The 25,209-nt window shown below is 37.0% G+C and overlaps 1 protein-coding gene across 4 annotated transcripts in view; it reads left to right on the forward strand.

The window, feature by feature from the left end:
- TICAM1 (toll like receptor adaptor molecule 1) overlaps positions 1 to 25,209 on the forward strand; it is an 843,759-nt gene that overhangs the window by 343,150 nt on the left and 475,400 nt on the right. The gene's annotated exons all lie outside the window — the stretch shown is intronic.

Below are 25,209 nucleotides of genomic sequence, written 5' to 3' on the forward strand. Positions count from 1 at the left end.
CTGAAAGATTAATGCCAAAAGAACCAGTAGCTTACAACTCAAAAAACTACAGGGGGAGGGGATGGGCACCCCCTGTACTGAGACAAGAAAATTGGAGATAGTAGAGGAAAAAACAAGAAAATTGGAGAAAACAGAAGAAATTGTTACAGATGGTTGTAAGTGGACTTTTAAAGGTTTTAACATTTTTAATTATTCTAAAATTACCCTCACTGAAACATTTTTTGACCTATTTTCAAAAGGGTTTGGTTTCATACCACAAAAAAAGACAGATGTTTTTAAACTTTTAGTGGATATTAAATTATTTATAAGGAAAAAGAATTTGGAGGTATTTTTTAAGGGCAGGCAATTAAATGCCCCTACTGACAACTTGACCCGCAAGAGTACCTTTAACCCCCCTTTGCATCCCCAGTTGAAAAACTTTGAGCTTGGACTGGAAAATGAATTAAGGAAATCTTTACGAAAGCACACAGTGCATTCCAACTTAAATGACAAGGAAAAAGAAATTTTAGATAAACTTAGTAAAAACAGGGATGTGAGGGTTATGAAACCCGACAAGGGTGGGGGGGTTGTGTTGATGGACCATATATTATATGAAGGCAAAATGCTAGAAATATTGAATGATACAAATAAATATACAAAAATTTCTAAAAATGAAATTAATATTGCATATAAAAAAATCAACATTCTATTGAACGATTTACTACTTGAAGGGTCTATTGATTCAAAAACTTACAATTTTTTAAAGGTCGAAAAACCCAAAATACCATCAATTTTTGGCATCCCCAAGGTGCATAAGGACATGAATGACCCCACACTTAGAGCAATTGTCTCTTCTGAAGGTTCAATAACAGCACCTTTGGCAAAATACATTGATTGTAAGATTAAAAAGCTAGTTAATGAAAACAACAACATTTTGAAAGATTCTTGGGACTTCTTGAGAAAGATGGACCATTCTACATACAGTGAAACAAAAGGTTTTGGTACCCTTGACGTTATTGATTTATTTACATCCATTCCACACGAAGTAGGTCTATTGTGGTTTGAGGAGATGTTACTTACTTGTAAAGAAATCTCACACAATGATTTTAGAACCATACTTGTACTCATGGAAGTGGTTCTTGAAAATAACTTTTTATTTTTTGAAGGAGAATATTTCAGACAGGTCAGGGGTGTGGCTATGGGAGCACACTGTGCACCAACTTATGCTAACATTATCATGGCTTATTGGGAGAACAAGTTTATTTTAACCCCGAACTTTAGCACCAAATGGACATTGTACTGTAGATTTCTCGATGATTTATGTTTTTTGTGGAAAGGAACGAAAGATGAGTTTGACTTGTTCGTAGACTATATTAATGAGACCACAAATTTTCTTAAATTTACTAGTTGTTTCAACATAAATGAAGTTAACTATTTGGACATTAACATTGTAAGATATGATAACAAATTTGTGTCAAGAGTACATAGAAAAGACACCTTTTCGAACACTTATTTACATTTTACGAGCTCCCACCCTTTTTATCAAAAGAAAAGTGTTTTAAAGGGACAAATGGTCAGGATTTGTAGAATGACCTCCGAAGACAGCCATTTTAAAGAAGAGTGCAACATTTTGAAGACTATGTTTCTAGACAGAGGATACCCTGAGAAACTGTTTGACGAGATATGTCAGGAAGTTTGTGATAGAAGGAACAGTAGATTTGCCCCAATTTTGGGCCAGCCTACACGGGTAACCACAGTTAATAGTACTGAGGATACTTGTAACAATGAATTCAGTTCAGGAATTTCCACTATATATGATGGACAATCTGGTATCGTTAGAAAAATATTTGATAGGGAGTGGACAAATTTTGCTAAAGTTTCAGATTTAGGTCACATTTTTGAAAATGAAGTTAAATGTATTTATAAGAAGGGTAAAACTATTAAATGTTTGCTGGAAAGAGGTTCCAACAACATGACCCTGGATGTGAACAAGAAAAAGAAAAATGGTGTTTTTAAATGTGGAGCTTGTAGTTATTGTATGCACCTTAAAACAGGAGAATCAGTTTATTTAAAAGCTAGGAATAAAACACTGACTGTGAAATCTTTTGTAAATCGTAATACGAAGGGTATAATTTATATTGCTCTATGTGAAAAATGTGATGCTTTTTATATTGGAAAAAGTGAAAGGAAAATCAAACAAAGAATTTACGAACATTTGTACGATATAAAAACAAAACGAGACACCAATTCACTTTACAAACATACACAAATCTGCAATGAAGCTAAATTTGAGTTCTTTGTTTTAGAGGTAGTTTCACCAGACCCTAGAGGGGGGATGTGGGAAACCTTATTGGAATACAGAGAACTATACTGGCAGATTGTATTAGAAGCACGCAAAAATTCGGGTATTAATGACACGATTTCCCTTAAACCTGTATTGCAACTTAGGTCAGCCAAATTATAAACTAATAACATATACAAACATAGATTTCACATCTATTTTACTATTTTGAATATTAACATACATCATTAAAAGTTTTATGTGGTTGAGGAATGTAATACCAGTTTACACCAGGAGATGGTGGTAATATTTCATTTATGTGTTTTAAAGTTTTTAATATGTGACTATTTATATATTGTAAATTTAATTACAATCTACAGACCTACGTGATTATAATGATTTCATGCCTGTTTTTAAATTATATTATATTAATTTTTTACATTGTGTAAATGAATTGCCAACATTTTGCATTTTTCATAGTTTATTTTGTCTCAATGAGTTGATGTGACGTGATGGAAGGAACCTATTTATTATTTAATATATGCAATGAACTCGCAATTTTATTGGTTAGTTCAAAACTTGGTACAAGTATTTAAATTGAGATTTTATGCCTTGTGAAGTTGTATTTTATCTGAGGAAGTTATTGACGAAACGTGAAGGTTTTAAACTACGTATTGGATTTGTGCTGTTATTTTGCTAATAAATCAGTTGCACTGACGCCGAGTACTGGGTACTCCTCTCAAACATATGACTGAAACTATCAAAATTATCCCCCCTTTAAATTGTGGAAGAAATTTACTGACCTTTGTTGCTTTTGGGGTTCGGTTACTCCCTTTACCATTGCCTCCATGACTTTGGCGAAGAGTCAGCATCTCCTTTCCATGTTGCCTCTGCCTCTCGTTCACCTCAGCTTCTAGGCATAGCAGTTTTTCATTTTCCTCAGCCTTCAGACATCTGTCTTTCTGATTCTATTTCCAAGCACTTGGCCTCCAGCTCAAGTCTCTTGTGATGTGAAACTCTGAATGTTCACTGAGTGGCTAATTGAGAGCACAAAACACCTTCAGTGACCACTGTAACAGGCTACAGGAATTTTATATCCACACCACTACAGGCCATTTAATATGTGATGTGGCTATCTCACCACTTGTAACCAATTAATATGCGATACCCCTGCACTGACCCAGTAATCAAGGAGCCTCAGTCCTCACCACTGTCAACAGTGAGGGACGTCCACAGTGGGAGGATAAGTACACACACAGTAAGTGCAGTTTCCGTGAAGAGGACACAGAGGCCACAGTCAGTCTGGGGCTGGTTTCTGCCTCTTTCTCCAGATCCCCACTGAGACTCCCCACTGGCACAGCTATAGAGTTGAGTCCTTAGCCAGGGTTCCAAGCCAGGTCCTCCAACACTCTCTCTGTCGAACCATTGCTTCCTGTCCCTGCCCAAGTAGCGCACACACACACACACACACACACACACACACACACACACACACACATCTGGGAAAGGCTGGCATAGGTTTACTAGCTTATTTCTCCTTCTACCCACACTATAAGGTAGTTATCGCTGCCACTAGAACCCCTACTTAGCTACTATAAGCCCTTACAAAGGGTGTCCATTCCTTCTATGTAATGTTACTATTATCCAAATGATAGTCTGACCAAGCAAGGCTATTGGAGTGGCCAGCATAGTGTCACCAAATAGATCTCTAAGAGCTTCAATATGTCTCACAAATAGCCAGTATATTTAATGATAAGTAAAAGAACAAGACAATACTCAAATCAACACAGTAACTTCAGAGTTCAAAATCACAGGAAATATTTTAAAACAACATTGCAGGGCAGTCTCAAATACAGAAAACATCTAAACTAATGTTTACTATATTCCTATCTGTATCTAAAAAATATATTGTGCCCTAAATCTTACAGCGACGCAAGTGCAGATGATGAGTGGATGTTCTTGCTAGGTCCAAGACAAAATACAAAATGCACAGTCTCACTTTGATAGAGTTCCCAAATTAATATCGAACATTACTGCTAGGCCAGCTTGGCTGACATCACTCTGTAACCTGACTTCTATTCCCAGGCTAAACAGAAACTTAACAGAATTTCACATCTGTGTTAAAAATACATATTTTTCAAATGTTTACCATATCTTGAAAGTCATAAAACAAGAAAACACTTTAAATTTTAAACCTAGTAATTACTTTTCTTTCAAGACAAAAGAAAAATGTCTAGCTCTACACATTGTCTGCTATTGACCTGAAACGAAGAGAGAACATATTTTGTTTATAGCCCAGCTATAAAGTAACGTAACCTCAACTATTTTTAAGTTCTGCAAGTTACTCTTTTGTGTTCCAGCAGGGTATGCTGTGGTTACATTCTTGAAGCTTAGTACATAACGTACAGTTCTGTATAAATCTTCAGTATTCACAAATGACAAAATTGTTTACAAAATTCCAGATAGCTGGGCTGGTAACATAACACCCACAAAAAAGAGACTTCCACAAAAGAAAGAAATTTTTAGATGCGCAGTAGAAGCAGGTTTGAGTAGAGCTTTTGTCAAAAGCCTGAAGCATGATGGTAATATTCCAACGTGGAACCAGATCCCTGATTGGGGGTCTTAAAGGGAAGGTCCATTTTAAAAGGGCCTTGGAAATTTTTAGAAAAGCAATAAAGGTCTGATTCAGCCCAGTGTGAAAATTATTAATGGCTGTTAACTGTACCTTAATAGTTGAAAAACTGGACCCTTTGGGAAGCAATTCTGCCAGAAAAAAAATCAGTGGAAAGGGAGCTGAAAAAGACTGTAACCCTGTTCAAGAAACCCATATAGGAAATCTTTTTCATTTACTAAGAAACTTTTCTGGTATTTGGTTTCTGTGAGGAGAATATTTGATAGCTGTGGCATACACCCTGGCATCCTTGGCCACCATTAAAATTGGAGAAACCATGCAGTTAATTTCCATGTTTTTGGGTCCTGAGGAGGTTGACCTGACAGTTGATGCAGTAGGTCTTGATGAGGGTCCCACACCCATTTTGGATGTATTAGTTGAAGCCAGAGAAAGGGGAAACAAACCTGCTGGGGCCAAAAGGGAACAGTGAGGCTAACTTTGACATTGTACCTTCTGACTTACTGAAGAAATTTTATCAGAGGAAAGGACGGAGAGATATAAAGAAGGATCCGGTGCCAGTTGTGGAGTAGGGCATACCTCTGTCTTTTCCTGTGGAGGGATCAGGCAAAGTAACTGCTGCATTTGTTTAGTTATGAAGCAAAAGGATCATAGCAAGGTTGGCCCCAGTGATAAATTTGTCGCCATTGTCTGACTGGGGAACCACTCATGGGGCAGAAGAATAGATCTCAGTTTGACAGCCAGAACTTGGAAGTCCTCAGGATGTGTATTGTACTTTGAAAGTGATGGGAAGACCTTTCTTATTGCCATACACTCGTGGCTTCCTGGAACAGTGGGTAAGAATGGATTCCTCCCTGCTTGTTGATAAACCAGACTGCAATCATGTTGTCCACTTGGATAGAAATCACACTGTCTGGGAGAAGGTCCTGAAAGGCCTGCAGTGCTAGGACTGCCCTCATCTCCAGGACATTAGTTTGAAGAATGGCCTCTGTCATTAACCAAGAACCTTAAACAGTCTTCCTTCAAAATGCCACCCCCACTCCAAATGGGAAGCATGCATGGTACAGTGGCTACTGGTGGCAGTGGAGAGAACTGTCAACCCCCATAACACTATGAAGGAGGTCAACCACCAACTGATGTGCTTTCTGCATGTTGGTGTGAGACATTTGAACACAAAGGAGATGGGACATTGGAGACCATTTAACAAAATGTGTCCATTGCAGGAACCTGATATAATAACTTGCCTTTGTAATTCGCATGATCGAGGTAGCCATCAGGCCCAGAAATCAAAGAATATGTATTGGTGGGGGAGAAGGATGATGAAAGATCTGTGAAGCATCTTGTTGCAGTGATGGTGATAAGATTCTGGATTAGAGAACCCTTGCTATTTGTGTATCTGTGTCCTGATAGCATCGGGTAAACTCTGTGGACTGCACTGGTATCAGCTGTCTCTTGACAGGATTGACAGTAATTCTCAATTGCGGATCTAGGTGGAGCATTGGACTAGTATATCTTTGATTGGTGCACTAATAAGCTAGTCCAAATACAGGAAAACGTAGAAACCTTGCAGACTGAGGTACACTAGTACCACTGCCATGCATTTGGTGAACACCCTGGGAGTTGTGGTGAGAAGGACAATAGTCTAAATTGGAAGTGATTGGTTCCTGACCAGAAATGGAGAAATTTCCTGGGACTACTTTGCTAATTTAAAATGAGTACTCATCCCAAAGATGTTTGGAGCTCATAAAGTCATCCTTCCACAGAAGTGGTAAATGGGGCTGCATTGTTACCATATAGAATTGTCTCTCCCTCAAACTGAAGTGGCTTTAGTCCAAGACTGACATTGGGTTCCCAGTTTTCTTTTTTTCAAAAGATGATTTTTATTATTGGGATATTTAAAACCTGAACATACTGATATGGATATACAGATTTTTTATACATACAAAAGTAACTGTCCAACTATTAACATATCTGTTTGCAATTCATGGATATGCCTTAAATAAAATGAGAATTGTGATATACACACACAAAGCAAAAAACAGATGAGAATTAGATTAAAGAAATGTTAAGTAGCTTTTATGTTCCCTTACCATGTAGAGGTGTATTTATCTTGAAGTTCAATTAACAATTAAACTTTGTCCATGAGTTCATGGAAAAGGTTAGTGAAAATATTCTGCTTTCTTTTATCTTCATTTCTCTGATGGCTGCCTCTTGTAGAGAAGTCAGAAATTCTTCAAGTTGAGGAGAAACTGGCCTTTCCCATTTTCTTATGTTTTTTCTTGCAACAGCCAAAATTGTCCATAACAGGTAATTCTCATTGTTCATATTTATCTGTTATGTGTAGTAAAACTAGTGTTTTGGAGGTAGAGAAATATTTGGACCATATGGCCATCAAAAGGTTTACAGTGTTATTCCAGTATATTTGAATCATTGGACAGTCAAAAAATGTGTATGCAATCGGCATTACAAATATTGTTCACACCTCCAACATTGTGGTACCTTTACAAACCTTAGTTATCTTATGTGAGTATTGGAGTGCTCTGTATAAGAATTTTCATGTAAAGATTTGCCAGTAATGGGTCCAAGATGTATATCTTACAGATTTTAGTATTAAGGATTTACTGGGCTCATTCAAAGATGTATTATGACATATTTTAATACGACTCTTGAATTTGTCATTTAAAGTAGTAGTATATGTAGCTCAAAATCATTATATAAAATTTCCTGCATAAGTTGAATTAATTTGGGGGGTTTATTATGGTGTGAATGTGCAAGCGTAAGAAATGTATCTTGGGTAATGGTTTTAATGCTTTGTAAAAGTATCCAGTCATGTGGATTTAGATTAAATTCGGATGCAATTGTTTGAACTTCTTTAACTTTTATATTAAGGCACTGATACCAGCAAGTTTCATTCCCAGGTGTCCAATTTTGATTTGCATGATTTCAAAGACATTTTTAGTCGCTTTTTAAAACGAATGAGCATTAAACCAAAGTTGTGTGCCAATATTACCAAGAATAATTTTTTTCGAGGTTTTTAGAATGATAGCAATATAATTAGACTGGGAAGCTGTAAGTATGTTATATGGAAAATAGTTACACAAAGAGGTCGAAAGAATGTTATCTGAATTATCTTCAGTCTTAGTATATTTCATTAAGTTCAAGGTGGTATGATTTCCAATACGAGTCATAAGCAGGATCTATCCAGTTAAAAGTATTTTAAAATTTGTATTTTATCATAAATGTATGTTAGGAAAGTTTATGCCTCCAAGATCCCAAGGTTTAGCCAAAATTGAAGTGCTCTTCTATTTGTTTTTTTTTTTTTTTTTTTTTTTTTAGATTTATTTTGGGTAAATTATTTGTGGTTTATACATTGAATAATGTATAGTACTTTTGGGAATAAGGTCATTTTTATTGTTTGTAAACTGTCTAGGTATCATTTTATTCCATTTATACATTTTTAGGGTCTTTGTAATAGTTTCAGAATTGTTTTCATTTCTTTTGTTTTGGTTGTAGTAATTCCCAAGTAAGATAAAGCTGAAGTTTCTTTCCCTAAGAAATTATTGCTACTTGCTTGCAATTTTATTTCTTTACTTAGAGGTTTTCTGATTTTGAATAGTTGAAGTTTAAACCTGAATATTTTTTAAATTGATTTATAATCTGAATGTCTTTAATGCCTCTCTGTTTATGGATAGCATTATATTATCTGCAAAGAATATAATTTTAGAGCTGTAGTTTTTGGAAATTTTTATTCCTTATATTTTGTATTAGTCCAGATTATTATTGCTAGAATTTCTATCATTAGTGCAAATAAAGTAGGTGATAGAAGGTGATCCTGTTTTGTTTCTCTAGTTTTTACTGGTTTTAACAGTATATTATGTGTGCTTCAGTCATTTGTATTTGAGTCTGAAGAAGCCGTGTTGGTGAAAGCGCTTACTCACTAAAACTGCCTTTTTACGAAAGCTGTTTCGCCTTGCGAGTGGTTTATTGGTGGAGAGACTATATGTGAAGAGAACTGTGTGGTTTTTCTGCACCGACTACTTGTATTTTCGCTGCTGCTGCCTTGGTTCACCTTCTGAGTATTGAACTTTTCCTTTTTATTATCAATTGCTGCTTTTTCAGAAGGTGTTTGCTCCGTATTTTGTTTTATTCTCCTTACATTATTGCTACTTGCTTGCAATTTTATTTCTTTACTTAGAGGTTTTCTGATTTTGAATAGTTGAAGTTTAAACCTGAATATTTTTTAAATTGATTTATAATCTGAATGTCTTTAATGCCTCTCTGTTTATGGATAGCATTATATTATCTGCAAAGAATATAATTTTAGAGCTGTAGTTTTTGGAAATTTTTATTCCTTATATTTTGTATTAGTCCAGATTATTATTGCTAGAATTTCTATCATTAGTGCAAATAAAGTAGGTGATAGAAGGTGATCCTGTTTTGTTTCTCTAGTTAAATATGCAACTTCTGAAGTAAATGGGTCCAGTTTAGCATGTGAATTATTGTTCTGCTATGTACTTATCAAGAGAGAAAATTGTTGAAGAAAAAGTCATTCCAAGACTTCGAATAGGTAACCCCAATTAAGAGAATCAAATGCTTTTTCCATGTCTGGTTAATAAGTAGTGCTTCCTTTTTATTTGATACCTATTAATGTGATTTCTCTTTTAATGTTATGTGTTTACCTTGTATACAACTCAAGTTTGGACTGTTAATAATTGGAGAAATTATCGTTAATTTATTTGCAATTAGAGACAAATGACTTAGTAGAATTTGAGTAATATAGGTCTGTCAGAAGAACATAGTTTTTTATTCTCTTTTTGTATTGTGGTAATGAACATTTCCATGATGAAAGAATTTTTTCTTTTTGAATTTCTGTCAATGTTTTATGAAAAAAATGATGTTTTGGGGCAGTATTTTATAAATTTCAGCTGATGCCCCATCACTACCAGGTGCGTTATTAGGCTTAAATTTAATGTCATCAAATAGTTTTGCTAATGATGATTAGTTTCAGTAACGTTTCTTGTATGTGGTGTAATTTGCACTAAGAAATTATTAGATTTTGTTTGTATTATATTTTAGATAGTTCATGTGTTTTGGTGTCATAGCATATTTTTTTTCTTTTTCTAGTTCTGTTGATGTCTTTTGGGACAAACGTTCTGACTTTTTTTTAAACATTGGTTAGTGTTTTAGTGTCTTTGTCATCGTATTTATAATTGGCTTTCGCTTGTTAGAGTTCAGGTTGAATATTCTGTAATTCCTTTTCCCATCCTCGTAGTCTTTTCTAGTATCAAGGCAGAGACCTACCAAAGATGTATGCTTTGAGAGTCCCAGGTCATAATTTCATTGATATCTCTTGTATTACATTGCATGAATGTTTTCTGTTTCTGAAAAAAACAGGGTTTGAATTCTTGGAGTTTGGATTTATGAGCAGCTATTCTATTCATTAGTGGATTTTTTATAGTTTGTATCAATTTTTATAATAGCATTATGATCTGAAATAGGGCAAGGAATAACACTAAAGCACAACATTTTTGAAACATACTGGGATATTAGCATTTTGTCAATTCTTGTTGAGTCCTATATTTGAATGTGTAATGAGAAAGTGCTAATTTATTTCTTATATTAAATGTCTTTTAGATTAAGATACTTCATCTAGATTTTGAGAGCCGTAGTGTTAGAGGTTAATCTTAATTCTGACATTACCAGTAATAGAAGTTTATTTAAAATACAATTAAAATCCCCAGCAGTTATAAATGTCTTTACTTTAGTTAGTGATATCGAAGATTTCTTTGTCAGGTTAATAGCCATTGCCAGGAAACCAATATAAATATAATAATGTCCATATTCTATTATCTTATAACTATAAGAGAAGTCAGGCATCCTTATCTTATAATGTTTCTCCATAGATTCATTGCTCCTCTTCTGCTTTTGAATGTAGACTGTTCCTGTATTTTATTTTAGAGTTCCAGAAGGATTTGTCCAGTTGTTTAAAATGTGTTTCTTAAAAAAAATGTAAGTTGTATTAACATTAAGATACTGTAGTAGATTTAACCTTTTCCTTAGATTGTTTATTCCATTAATATTTAAAGATAACATTAACTCAATGGGTAAGACAAGTGTGATTGTAATCTTGTATTACCATGTTGGTATCTAATAAATTGCAACACCTCTTAGAAAATTTTGCATTGAAAATGAACATTTCAGGCATGAAAAGTTACAAAGAATTTAGTTGTGCAAATTCCTAGTCTACAAGTACAAAATAACTTGCTAGTCTATCCTTTGTTTAACTAGCCTAAAACTTTAAAATTGCAGAAAGTAAGAGAGCTCTGCAATATGAAACTGTTTCTCTGAAGACATGATTTCAACATTCTCAATATTAGTCTTAAGAATTTAATTTATAGACACTAAAACAATTCATTGGTTAAATATTGATTCTCTTTCCTTTGTTCAGACATAATCTGTCATTTTATCAGTACTTAAGATCATCATTTACAACATCCAGAAGCGAGTTAAATAGAAGTAATTGACTAGTTTCAGAAATATAGTACTGCTTTATAGAATCACAAATATGAATGCTGTAAGGTCTGGATTTGCCTATTTTACTCTTTATAAACCCCCCTTTTTTGTTTTACCTGTGGTAATTCTCTACTTTTGAAGTAGAGTGTCATGTATCAGTGTATGTATGAGCACATCCAGTTATATGTGCTCTTATTCACACATTTACATATATTAGGTTGTGTTCTCATAAAAATGAAAATATGGTTCCAACAAATTGAGAAGCTTGAAGAGATTATAAATAAAATTAGAAGTAGTTTTGTCCCTTCACAAAACAAGAAGATTCTTTCTTGTTTTAAGAATACTGATTCCCAGTGTATGTAGATTTTTAAAATTGAGTTATCTAATTATAATTCTAATTTTGTTAATAAAATAAGCTTGTATATAGTACTGGTTAGAGTAGAAATACATTAAGTGCTGTGTGTAGCCAGAAAATAATGTTATGATTATTACTGTATCTCTAGTTGTCCAGGTAATATTTTTGATAAAAACTATCCAATGTAGATGTCTCACATATGCATAATAAAGAATCTGATCTGGGCATTTATATATGGTATGTTTTTTAATTGGTTAAATTGAGTGATACTTGCACACTGAATTTCTGGGACTTTGTATTTTTTTCTGAGGATTTCAAGCCTGCATGAACTGAAGCACTGCTGGCGGTTCCCTGCAAGTTTTTTGATCTGCTTTTTAAAACTGGTGATTATAAGCTGCCCACCCTTCTGTAAATTAAGCTGAATAAGCTGCTAGTTTTCTATACTGCTGTTAGCTTTAATTATTTATTTGCCTTTCCTTGTGTTTATATTGAAAAAGTGCATTTTGCCTCTCATTGTCTGTTCTACTGATTTGGTTGCTCTGAATTCATTATCTAGCTAGCTGTTGGATAAAGTACTGTATTTTTACACTTTAGGAAGCACTTATTTTTATATCGAGGTCAGTGGATTTTCCATCTAGTGCATTGGGAGGTAGCCTGGTCTGTTTAGGTTGGGGAAACGCTTGAGATTTCTATGTGTAGTTTTATTGGCTGTAGAGTTTATTAATCAACTTATGTTGTGTTTAGAACCTTTATACTTTGTACATTTGAGTGGCTCTTGGCTCATTTATACAAAATGAATAATCACACTTTATAAGCTGTTTAAAGTACACTGCTGTATCTGTGTGCCTAAGTTTTTGTGGTAACATTTAGAAACTTTTAAGCTTGTGGTAGCATTTCAGTCTGGACACTGCATTGCTGTGCTTTTACATTAGGAGGACTGGGATAATTCATCTAATAACAGTAGGTGTTTACCTGGTCTGTCTGAGCTGGGAAATGCACAAAAGGATTCCAAGATCTTTTTTGCATTTCTTTTATACTGTGACTGTACTTTAGCAGCTTCAAAAGAACAACTGTATTGTCTGCTGCTGCTTTAAGTATTTAATTGCATTGTATGTGTTAGTTGTAGGGTTGTTCTAGGTAGTTTGTGTGGTCTTGTTAAACTTTGGGTCCAAACCAGCTATTCTAAGTTTAGGAAGGTGGTTTTTGCACCCTTATGGTAGAAGTATGCTGATATAACCAGTCTGAGTTGGGGATTGCTGGGCAAAAGCTTATTGAGTGCTTTCCTGATTGGTAGTTTGCTTAGGACTTTTCTCTTTGCTCGTATTTAAGCTCTCATGTTTGTGTGGTGCTGCTGTTCATGTAGCGGCGGTTAGCAGTGCAGTTGTATGGATACAGAAGCCTAGTGTCACAGTTTTTTCCATGAACATCTGTCAGTGAAACCCTTCGAAGCTTTCCTGCTTCTCTAGGAGCAACTCAGTTGCACACTGAGCAGCGTTGCCTTATTGATCAACTTAGCCTACACAAAGTATTTTTTCCTGATGTCTCAGTGCTAAAAAAAGCAACAAAGCACACTTCACAATGCAAAACTTTTAATTAAATATAACAAAGATTTCAGACAATCCAGTCTTTCTTCAGTGTTACTTTCATTTAGGAAACAATCCTTGTTGGTTCTTTTTGCCTTTTTTTTTTGTTGTTGCTTTTTTCCTTATATGAAAGTAACGCTGAAGGACTGGATGTCTGAAAGCTTTGTTATATTTAATTAAAAGTTTTGCGTTGTGAAGTGTGCTTTGTTGCTTTTTTCTTCTTGGATATTTTGCACTACACTTTACCAGCTTGCTCATCTTTTTCATCTTGGTAGTCTCAGTGCTACCAGCACAGTCCTATCAAATTAACCCATTCTCTTCCCTAGTAAAACATACAGAAAAGCCTGCTATCATGGACTTGAGTTTTCCATCATTTCTCTGATCAGCCTGATAGACATGGGCATCCTGAGGCAGTGTAGCAAATGTCTAATGTATATTGGCAACCACTTACAACTGAAACAGATACTTTGAGATGTAGTTACACTATTGGCGGGAAGACTCTTGCATAAGGACAAATTGAATGCCAAAAAGTTGTCAAAACACACACACACACACACACACACACACACACACACACACACACACACACTAAATAAGGACATGACATATAAACCCACATATGCGGAAGTACTTACTAGTAAGTTATCACGGTCAGGTATAAGCTTAACATTAAGAAGCATGTTACCTTTCTCCAAGGATGCCACAATAAACAGTGATTGACTTTAACAACTGGCTTAGCTTCTGGTGTCCGTCCAAGGGAATACAATATCTGTCAGCCTGGGAAGACTTGGTTGACGGGCCACGCTGCTTTGCCCAGAGATGGTCTGCACCGGTCTCCTTTAGGCCTTTGTGTACTGGCGAAGACATTAGCTACCCCTGCTGTGCCTTTTTTAGTCTGTGTCAAAATAACCAACATCCCAGCATTGCAAAATTCTCTCTAGATAAACTCAGGGTACTGCTGCTTAATGCTCGGAGTCTAAACAATAAACTGCACTCCCTGGAAGCACTCCTCAAATTGGAAGATGCTGATATCTGTGCAATTGCAGAGACATGGTTCAAAGATTTGAAAAGCACCCCGGCCATGCAAGGCTGCAATGCTTTCCATATGTTCAGACCACAAACTGAACATGAAAGAACCAAAGGAGGAGGTGTACACTCAGACTGGTCAAGCAGTGTGACTCTTGAGATACTCCATGTCCAATTAACTATAGGCAAAGCCCCATACCACATCATAGGTAGCTATAGGCTATGAAACGGGGGAAAAGCATACTGCATACCTGGACTTACTGTAGTCACTTGCCATACATCTAGTCATGGGTGATTTTAATTCTCTACCGTTGACTGGGAAACATACATGACTACAAACATGCTGGCTTAGAGGTTCTTGGACTTTGTCAATGCAAATGGTCTGGAACAGCTAGTCAGCACACCCACAGGGGGCTCAAATGTCCTGGACATAGTACTGACTAACATGGGAGAGTATTGCAGCCACCCCCATGGGATGTCCTCTGTTTTAAGATCAGACTATAAATCAGTGTCATTCAATGCAGTTTTAAGACCAGATACCCAGTTGAGCTCAAAAATACTTAAGAATTTTTCTAAGACAAATTGCCACCTACTAAGTGATGGTATAAGAGTTTCAAAGTCCCACTGAATGCAGATACACACTGCTGTGCAGAAGTGTACACCAATGTCCTGTGTAACCACTTAAGCAGTTGTATAGAATCAGCTGTACCTGACCGTTAAAACCAGGTCTTGCCAAAAAAAAAGTAAGCCACCCTGCTGGATCCCTAGTGTAAACAGGATGTACAACAAGCGAAAGAAACTTAATGTCCAAGAACAAGAGGGAACTTGCTCAGCAGAGGATGAAATCCTTCTCTAGCTTTAACAAATTACAGATCTTAAGTTCTCCAAAGCTAATTCTGAAGCGAAAATAGCCTCCGTAGCTAAGGATAATCGCAAAGTATTCCTTAACTACATCCAGAAGCCTAAAAGAAAATACCCAGCTATGCGCTGAACTGGTTTTGGTTGGCACCATCCATACTCAACTGGAGGTAATAGCCAACCTGTTAGCTGACAATTTTGAAGAGAGCTTCAAACCTCGTCCCCACCCCCTCCAGTCATCCCCTAAAGTATACCCACCACCATTTCTCAGCCAATTATCTCAAGAGATCAGGTCATGTTGGAGCTTTCCAAGGCCAAAAACATATCAGTAGGACCAGACAACATCCCCCCCGGATGCCTTCTAAACTTAAAATATCTCCTGGTAGACCCACCTGGATCCCTGTTAAACCACAACCTGAGAACTGGCTATGTTCTGGCAGAATGGAGGACAGCAACAATCATACCTCTGCACAGAGGGGGACCATCAACCGACCCTGGGAATTATAGACCCATAAGGTTGACTAGCCTCATTTGCAAAGCCATGGAAAGAGTCTTTACGGAACTGAATGGAGACAGAGGTGGGGATCTGAATGGAGAGATAAGTCAGCAAGTAAAGGAGTAGTATTGCTGGAATTGAATTCATCCTCCAGTCTTGGTGAGTACTTTCAAAAAGTGCACCATGTTTTTCATAAAATCTTACCAAGATGATACTGATACATAGACTGTATTTTATATAGTATACATCATGGACAGAAGTAGGTTAAAAAAGATAGCTGGATACACAAGACCCAGGTTAAAAATGCCCAATCCTGTTAGGTACACTGGTGCCAAGACTTGAGAATTCTACACTGCCATTCTTTTCCAGACACTGAAACATTCCTCCAGTGGGGCAAGGCCAGGCCTAGGGAAGGATGCCCTTCCCTGTTGTAGAACGAAGTAGTAGTCCATAAAAATCCCAAAAAATGATTGGCCATAAAAGAACCATAAAGATGATAGAGTGGACTGCTGAGGATAAGAAAGAATTCATGTATTGTTACTATTATGCAAGAAGCCCAGAATTTTCAGACAGAAGTTATACAAAATGATTAAGAGAGAAATTAGAGGAAAGAAAAATACTTACAGAAGAAAAAATGTCAGAAGCTTGAAATAAAAATTTCTGTTCATTAATGCAACAGATTAATGAAAAACATTACAAAGACCAAGAAACCTTGGGCCATTTGGAAAAAAGTGACTGAGGGCGTGCAAAAATATAAAGAGCAAAATCTAGAGACTTTTGAACAGTATAAAATAAATATGGACATGAGAATGAGAGAGCTCTGATATGGTGCAATATTTATTCAAAGGAGAAAGCCAACTTAATACAAAAAAGGCAGCCCTAAAGGTATTCAGAGAGAAATGCAGGCAGACATCCAGATGTGGAAAATTTCACGATACAGAAAAATAAAATCACAGAGGGAACATAGAACAGAAGATTAGTAATTTGGAAGTTAAAATAGAATTTAAAGTTAAGGAATACCTGCAAGTGAAGGATTTGGTGTAGGAAGTGTAACACAGGTTATAGCATAGCATGATAGAACGAGTTCCCCAAGTAAGGAGAAACAACAAGAGGAGCAGGAGACATGTGAAGAAATATGGACATGAGAAAGAAAGATTTAATATGGTGCAATATTTATGCAAAGGAAAAAACAAAACTAATCAATACAAAAAGAGCAGCACCAAAGACTTGAAGCGAAATAAGGCAAAAGCATCTGGACAAGGAAAAATTTGCAATACAAAAAATGACATAACAGGAAAAGTAGAAAAGAGGTGGAGAACTTAAAGAATAGAAACTGAGGTTATGGATTACCTGCAAAGTGAAGGATTTAATGTAGACAATCTACTCTGATAACATCACAGCAGGATAGAGCAGTGGATCCTCAAATTAAGGAGAAGCCAGTGGAGTAGGAAATATCTGATCAGTTGCCATATGAATTTACTTTGGAGCTTTCCAAAGGAAACCAGTACAAGTGTTCAGTTGGAGTTGCACAGCAACAGAAGGAACAGGAAACTGGCAACTCTGACGCAGTCAATGTTGTGGCGTGATGGGTCAGTGAGTTCCCACATGAAAGAGCAATGGGTGACGGGATGAAACTGAAGAGAATATGGTACAGGAAGATGCTCTGGAACTTTCTGTAGCATGCCTGCTGTATATAAAGAACAAAATGTGCCCTCAGTTTAGAAGAAAATTATAAGAGAAGAATTGCATGATAGAGAAGGACAGACATATTAATGTCAGTGAAAGAAATAAGACTACAGAAAGTCAGTAAAACTCAGAAGGTTATTTGATAAAACAAATGAGCACTGTAATTAGGACTGTTCCTAGAGATCCAGGCAATATAACAGAAGTAAATAATATATTACTGTGCAGCAAAATAGTCTTACTGCAAAAACACATGGTAGTAAGGGAAGAAGAGGAAAAATTAAATGACATTATGAAAGGAAGTATTGAATAGTGAAAACTGTAAAGCAAGTGAAAACTGTAAAGCAAGTGAGACAAGTGTCACTGTTACGGTATAAGAAGAGGGAACAGATCAACAAAATTCTCAGACTGATGTGATAAAAGCAATGCTCAGTGTCAGAACAGATCAGGATCTGTCATGCACTATCACAAAATAAACTAAAAGTATCAGCACAGGCAGAAAAACATAGAAGATATGCAGAGAAGTATAAAGAAAAGGTACAGAATAAGTTATTTATTGATGACCAAAAAATGTTTTGTTGGGAAATGAGGTAAAAGGAATTTAAACACCACCAAAAAAATGAAGAAATGTATACATGTAGAAAAATCTATGAAGATCCCATGTTACATAAAGATGCTAAATGGATAGAATTAATAAGAGAGAAAATGAAGTTCAAAGGTACAAGATATGAAATGGGATGAAGTAATGGCCAGAGAGATTGAAACAAAGTTGTGAAAAGCTCCAAATTGGAACACCCCAGGGGCATATGCAGTACTTAACTTCTGACTAAAAGTATTAACATCTTTACATGAAGATTTAGCCATGCGTCAGAACTATTTATTTGCGCACCCTGAACAGACACACCAGCCTGGTTAACAGGAAAAACAATACTCCTACTTAAGAGTGAACCTGCAAGCTGTCCTAAAAGTATAGTCTGACTTCTGACGATGTATATATTGTACACTGGAATTGATGCCAACAGAGTTTATAGTCATTTAGAAGAAAACTGAATCATGGCAGTAGAATAAAAGGGTAACAAAGTCATATGGAACAAAGGTTATTTTGCTGTTAAAAGTCCTAATGGAGAATTGTAAAAAGGGGAAGAATCTAAATGTGGCATGGATAAACTACAAAAAAGCATTTGACAGTATCCCATATTCATAGGCAAGTGTTTAAAAATGTGTAAGATACACCCTACACTGAAGATTACATTACAGCAACCATGAAACCGTGGCAAAACCACTTTGCAGTTGAGCAATGACAAAGGATGAATTATTATGGGGATAAAAATTCAAAGGGGTATAGTATAGTCCAGGGTGACTCTGTCACCGCTGCTCTTTCTGTCTTGCCCTTAACCCATTAAGCCGTCTACTTAAGTTAGGTCATGGCTACAATTTGGCGTCCAGAAAACAAAATGTAAAGACTTCTCATCTCTTTGTAGATTATTTAAAACGGTGTAGCTCATCAGATTAGGAACTGAAAGCACAAAAGTAAATGGTGAAAACTTTTTTCACGATACATGAATGTCATTTGGTCTTGATAAATGTGCAAAAGCAACCTTTAAAGCAGGAAAACTGCAGCAGTAAGGAAACATAAGTTTGGAACAAGAATGTGATATAAAAGAAAATGGCACAACAGGGAGTTTATTGCTTAAGGATCAACAATAAAACATTAACAAATGCAAATAAAACTTAATAAGGAGTATTTTTAAGACTAAAATTAATACTGAAAACAATGTTGACATCTAGGAACCAAGTCCATGCTATAAACCAATTTGCTCTTCCAGTCCTAACTTAGTTTTGGAGTGATTGACTGGTCCCAAAAGGTGTTGGATCGGTTAGACAGGAAAACAAGGATGCTTCATGCTCATCAAATGATTTATAAAAATCAGCATATACCAAGACTATATATTTCACGCTGTGAAGGGGGTAAGAGCCTCCTCGAAACTGATTACGTATGTAGATCTGAAGTCATGGGATTGCAGACATATCTGCTGACCTCACAAGACCCAAACATAGTGAAAGTTTTGAAACAGGAGGTGAATAAGTCTAAGATGACTTCCCTACTTAGTTTAGCAGAAGCAAATAGGTGTCATATGGGAATGGGAAATCAAACCAGAAGTAGATAAAAATCAGGCAGTAGCTGAATGTGCCAGAAAAAAAGAATGTAAGGTGAAAGATCAGATGAGAAGGCAAGAAATATGGAAAATGTATAAATACAGTTGCAAGTCTAGAAAACACTTGGAAAAACTTCATGTCAATCAGGATCGAATACAGGAATTGTTAAAAACAGGTGAATTTAAATCAAAAGACAAAAGGTTGATATTTGCAGCCAAAGATAGTGGACTATGTACATGTTGATTTTACAAAGTCCATTTGGAAGAAAGACAAATGTAGGTTTTGTAAAACAGAACTGGAAACAATCGCACATCTTGTTGCTGATTGTGATGTACAAATGACAGAAGGACTGTATACTGAAAGGCATAATAATGTGGCAAGACTGTTGCATTGCAGATTGTGCTAACATAATACTGAAGTAGCTGAAAAAACACTGTAAACATGAGCCACAAGGTATTGTAGAAAATGGTTTATATCACATGGGATCACCCATTACCAATAGTTCAAAAAATAGACGTAATGAAACCAGATGTAGTACTCCATGTAAAGAAGACAAAAGCAGAGTATTGATCATTGAAATTGCTATACACTGACTACTGTGTTATGTTCAGAGAGAGTCATAAAATACCAGGATTTGCAGGCAGAAATGGCATTGTGGAAGGATACCCAGATAGTTCCAATAGTAGTAGGAGCAACAGTTCTTGCAAAAAAAAAAATTGCAGTCGTGCTGAGATATGTTACAGATGCATGTAACTCCATATGAATTGCAGAAGTAGTCATTACTGGGAACATTGCAGGTGCTGCAAAGACCACTTCTGGCTGACATCAAAGATTGAAACAATACTAATTTCATGAACTTGAATCATACTTTGACTTAGGAATGTGGTCCATTACTGCCATGGTATTAGAAATCCAAAAGACTTGGAGAAATTAGAGAGAGAGTCCTTATTAACAAGGACATGGGTAATCGCAAAACTCTGGCCCCATCTCACTTTTGACTTAAAGGTAGATCATGCCTGTTAAACATAGTTGACTTCTTCAAGAAAGCCACAGAGGCCTTGGATGAGGGAAAGACAGTACACACCACCTATATTGACCTAGCCAAAGCATTGGAGACGGTCCCCCACTCAGGTGTTAGAGAAACTCTTCCAGTTTGGAATTAACCCCTACATTACTAGATGGGTAGCCAACTGGCTCTCAGACTGGGCACGTGCTGTCAATGTGGGTGACTTCACCTCTAGCAAAAGACCAGTCACCACTGTCATATCACAGGATTCTGTGCTGGGGCCATTGCTGATAGGAATTTTTCTCAGAAATCCAGGCAAACTTGGACGACCTGTGGCTGACCAAGTTTGCTGACTGTTACAAATTGCGAGCAATAATTGAGTCCCCCAGTGATGTTAATGTACTGCACATAGTGTTAATGCAGACAAATGATTGGTGCTAAAGCCACAGATTAAAGCTAAATGCAACAAAATTTACATTATTATTCCCTTTGGTAAAGCTGGCATCCCTGCTAATTACATTATGGACAATACTGTCCTAAGTGTAGATTCAGTGGTACGTCATCTGAGTAGTCGGGATGATACCAGTCTTTAGTTTCACCATCACATATCCACAGTAGTAAGGAAATCCTGCCTGGCACATCTTATAAGTAAAGGCATTGCATCTAGACCTAAGATAATGGTGTTCCATTATACTCTGCCCTAGTTATGCTAATAGAGTACAATGCTCCTTTCTGTATGTACTTCACCAGACACTTACAGAAATTGGAGAGACTACAGAGGTTTCTCTCCAAGAAATTACCAGGTACACAAAACAAGTCTTGCGCCTAAAGACTTGAAAGCCCTGTCACTGTATTCTCTCTCCTACAGGTCACTTAGGGGTGATCTTTGCTTGGCTTACAGGGTAGTCTATAACCTGGCCCTGATGGAAATGCATGTTTGTTAATCAAACTGCAGGATGGTCACTCACTCCAGGTATCTTAACCTAGTTTCTGACATGAACAGGTCATGCTGAAGGGGTAGATGCCTCTCCCAGAGATTGCCACTTTTCTGGAACAAGCTTCTAGTTCATGTGAAACAGAACCCCTTCCTGACCCTCTTCAAACATAACCTAGATCAATGGATGGGTGACCACATTTTCACTCCTGGGTGGTGCCCATGTCCCTCATAGACGGAGGAAGTCTGTATTAACTACCATAGACCCTTACCTCTGTGAACTTCATTCACCCAACCACTGACAGTTTGGGCAGCTCTGGGTAAATATGGCTAGGCTTGTAAGGGCTCTAGGGCCCATTAGCCTAGTAATCTCCTATGATCCTAAAGTAATGTATCTGAACAAATGTTTGTATGGTTTTATAACTTTGCTACTGTCTTTTCTTTTCTTTCTTTTATTTCATTCTTTTTACTCTTGTACTTTTATTTCCATATTCTATCCTTGTTGGTTTGTTTGTTTCGCTTAACTTTCCTTGCTGTGTCCTTTCTCTTCTTTCCTCTCCTGTCTTTTCTTCTTTCCTTCCTTCTCCTTTTCCTGCCTCCTTTTGGGTATTGTATGTTTTCTAACTATTTATTATTAGCATGAGGGGTAGTGTCATACTTGGTAATTGACAATATTTTATATGGACCTGTTCATGTACTTTACGTCCTAGAATTTCTGTAGTATAGAATAAACTTGCATACTTCATAATTGTGTATTGATGGCTAGAAAGGTGCTTGGTGTGACATCTGGAAAGAGGAAGGAGGACAAGGAGAGAAGGAGGACAAGGAGATCTGGTGGTGGAATGAAGTAGTACAGGAGAGTATACAGAGAAAAAAGTTGGCGAAGAAGTGGGATTGTGAAAGAGATGAAAGTAGACTAGTGTAAGGAGATGAGGGGCATGGCAGAGAGAGGTGGCGAAGGCTAAGGATACGACGTATGAAAAGTTGTATAAAAGGTTGGACACTAAGGGAGAAAAGGACCTGTACCGATTGGCTAGACAGAGGGTCTGAGCTAGTAAAGATGTGCAGCAGGTAAGGGTGATAAAGGATAATGAGGGAAACATACTCACAAGAGAGGAGAGTGTGTTGAGCAGATGGAAAAAGTACTTTGAGGGGTTGATGAATGAAGAGAATGAGAGGGAGAGAAGGCTGGATGATGTGCGGATAGTGAATCATGAAGTGCAGTGGATTAGCAAGGAGGAAGAAAGGATAGCTATGAAGAGGATGAAGAACGGAAATTCCGTTGGTGGAAGCATGGAGGTGTTTAGGTGTAATGGCGGTGGAGTTTTTAACTAGATTGTTTAATGAAATCTTGGAAAGTGAGAGGATGCCTGAGGAATGGAGAAAGTGTTTTGGTACCGATTTTTAAGAATAAGGGTGATGTGCAGAGCTGTAGTAACTACAGAGGGATTAAACTGATCAGTCACAGCATGAAGTTATGGAAAAGAGTAGTGGAAGCTAGGTTAAGAAGGGACGTGATGATTGATTAATGATCAGCAGTATGGTTTCATGCCAGGAAAGAGCACTACATATCCGATGTTTGTTCTGAGAGTGTTGATGGAGAAGTACAGAGAAGTTCAGGAAGAGTTGCATTGTGTTTTGTGGATTTAGCGAAAGCATATGACAGGGTGCCTAGAGAGGAGTTGTGGTATTGTATGAGGAAGTCGGGAGTGTCAGAGAAGTATGTAAGAGTGGTACAGGATATGTACGAGGGTAATGTGACAGCAGTGAGGTCTGCGGTGGGAGTGACAGATGCGTTTGAGGTGGGATTACATCAAGGATCAGCTCTGAGCCCTTTCTTATTTGCAATGGTGATGGACAGGTTGACAAACGAGATCAGACAGGAGTCCCCGTGGACTATGGTGTTTGCAGATGACATTGTGATCTATAGTGAGAGTAGGGAACAGGTGGAGGAGACCCTGGAGAGGTGGAGATGTGCTCTAGAGAGAAGAGGAATGAAGGTCAGCAGGACTAAGATGGAATATGTGTGTGAATGAGAGGTAGGCTCGAGGAATGGTGAGGATGCAGGGAGTAGAGGTGGCGAAGGTGGATGAGTTTAAGCACTTGGGATAAACAGTTCAGAGTAATGGTTAGTGTGGAAGAAAGGTGAAGAAGAGAGTACAGGCAGGATGGAGTGGGTGGAGGAGTGTCAAGAGTGATTTGTGACAGACTAGTACCAGTAAGAGTGAAAGGGAAGGACTACAAGAGGGAGTGAGGCCAGCTATGTTATATGGGTGGGAGACTGTGACATTGACAAAAATGCAGGAGTCCGAGCTTGACTTGGCAGAGTTGAGGATGTTAAGATTTGCACTGGGTGTGATGAGGATGGACAGGATTAGGAATACGTATATTAGAGGGTCAGCCCAGGTTGGAAGGTTTTGAGACAAAGCCAGAGAAGCAAGATTACTTTGGTTTGGACATGTGCTGAGGAGGGATGCAGAGTATATTGGGAAAAAGATGCTAAGGATGAAGCTGCCAGGTAACAGGAAAAGAGGGAGGCCTAAGATAAGGTTCATGGATGTGGTGAGAGAGGACCTGCAGGTGGTTGGTGTGACACGAGCAAGATGTAGAGGACCGGAAGAAATGGAAACAGTTGATCTGCTGTGGCAACCCCTAACTGGAGCAGCCAAAAGAAGACTCCAGTTTTCAACAAACATGTACAATTATGTATTATTATGTCTTGTATGAAAGTTAAATGTTTAATATTTTTAGTGGGTGGAACTTGCTGGCGATGTGAATAATTTTGCCTTTTCCCCTTTTCCTTTCTCTTCCTTTCTCCTTTTCCCCTTTGCTTATTTTTTTTTAGTTTTTCTTTCCCCGCCCTTCCCTTTTTTTCCTTTTTCTCTCTTTCTCCCTTGTTATTTTGATTAGTTTATTAATTAGATCATAAGAATAAATAAAAGAAATATTCACAGAGTTGCACTTAATATCAGCTTAACAGACGTCTCTGTGGATGTTTGATCTGGTTGCCATGATAACCAAGTAGAGAAGATTTTAAGTAGGTAAAAGAAAGTCTAATTCACAAATTTTGTCTTAACTTGTTTTTGAGTAATATTAACTGTGAATAATCCGACCTTCCATAAAATTCTTCCTCTTCCCCTATCGCTTTCCCATTCTGAGTCCATGTGCAAGTTCTTTTTTGAAATCTATATTCATGTTGGTAATCTGCGACTAAGATCAGAGCTACATCGCTGTCAGTTCAAGGAGTTGTCTTCTCTCTTGCGACAAACGTGGGCAGGCACATGTTTTACTTTTCTATTTTTTTTCTCATTCCCAGCCAGTATTTTCTTGGGAACTAACAAACATTAACTACCTTATTTCCCAAAAACTTACATGTCTCCATAAACGGCCCCCTCCCTGTCAAGATGAAAAGGATTGGCAGTACCAGCAAAGTGCTATAAGTTTGGCTGGTAGTGCACATTCAGAACCCAGTCAACCACTTCTCGGCTCTGTCATTCAACCACGAACGCACAGCAATAAAGGCCTTTTTAAAGAAAGAACTTTATTTTAAAAGAACCCGTTATTGGAATCAAATATAAGCTTGTTACATGTAATCTCTACACCTTGTGTACAGTAGTATTTCAGACACTTGTTGCCTTTAAAAAAGGATGTTTTTTCTTCTAAGTTGTTGAATGTTTTGCTACCATTTGATAGGTGAATCTTTATTTTT

This window comes from Protopterus annectens, chromosome 13.part0, assembly GCF_019279795.1.
Source record: "Protopterus annectens isolate FY-2018-M chromosome 13.part0, PAN1.0, whole genome shotgun sequence".
NCBI classification, from domain to species: domain Eukaryota; kingdom Metazoa; phylum Chordata; order Ceratodontiformes; family Protopteridae; genus Protopterus; species Protopterus annectens.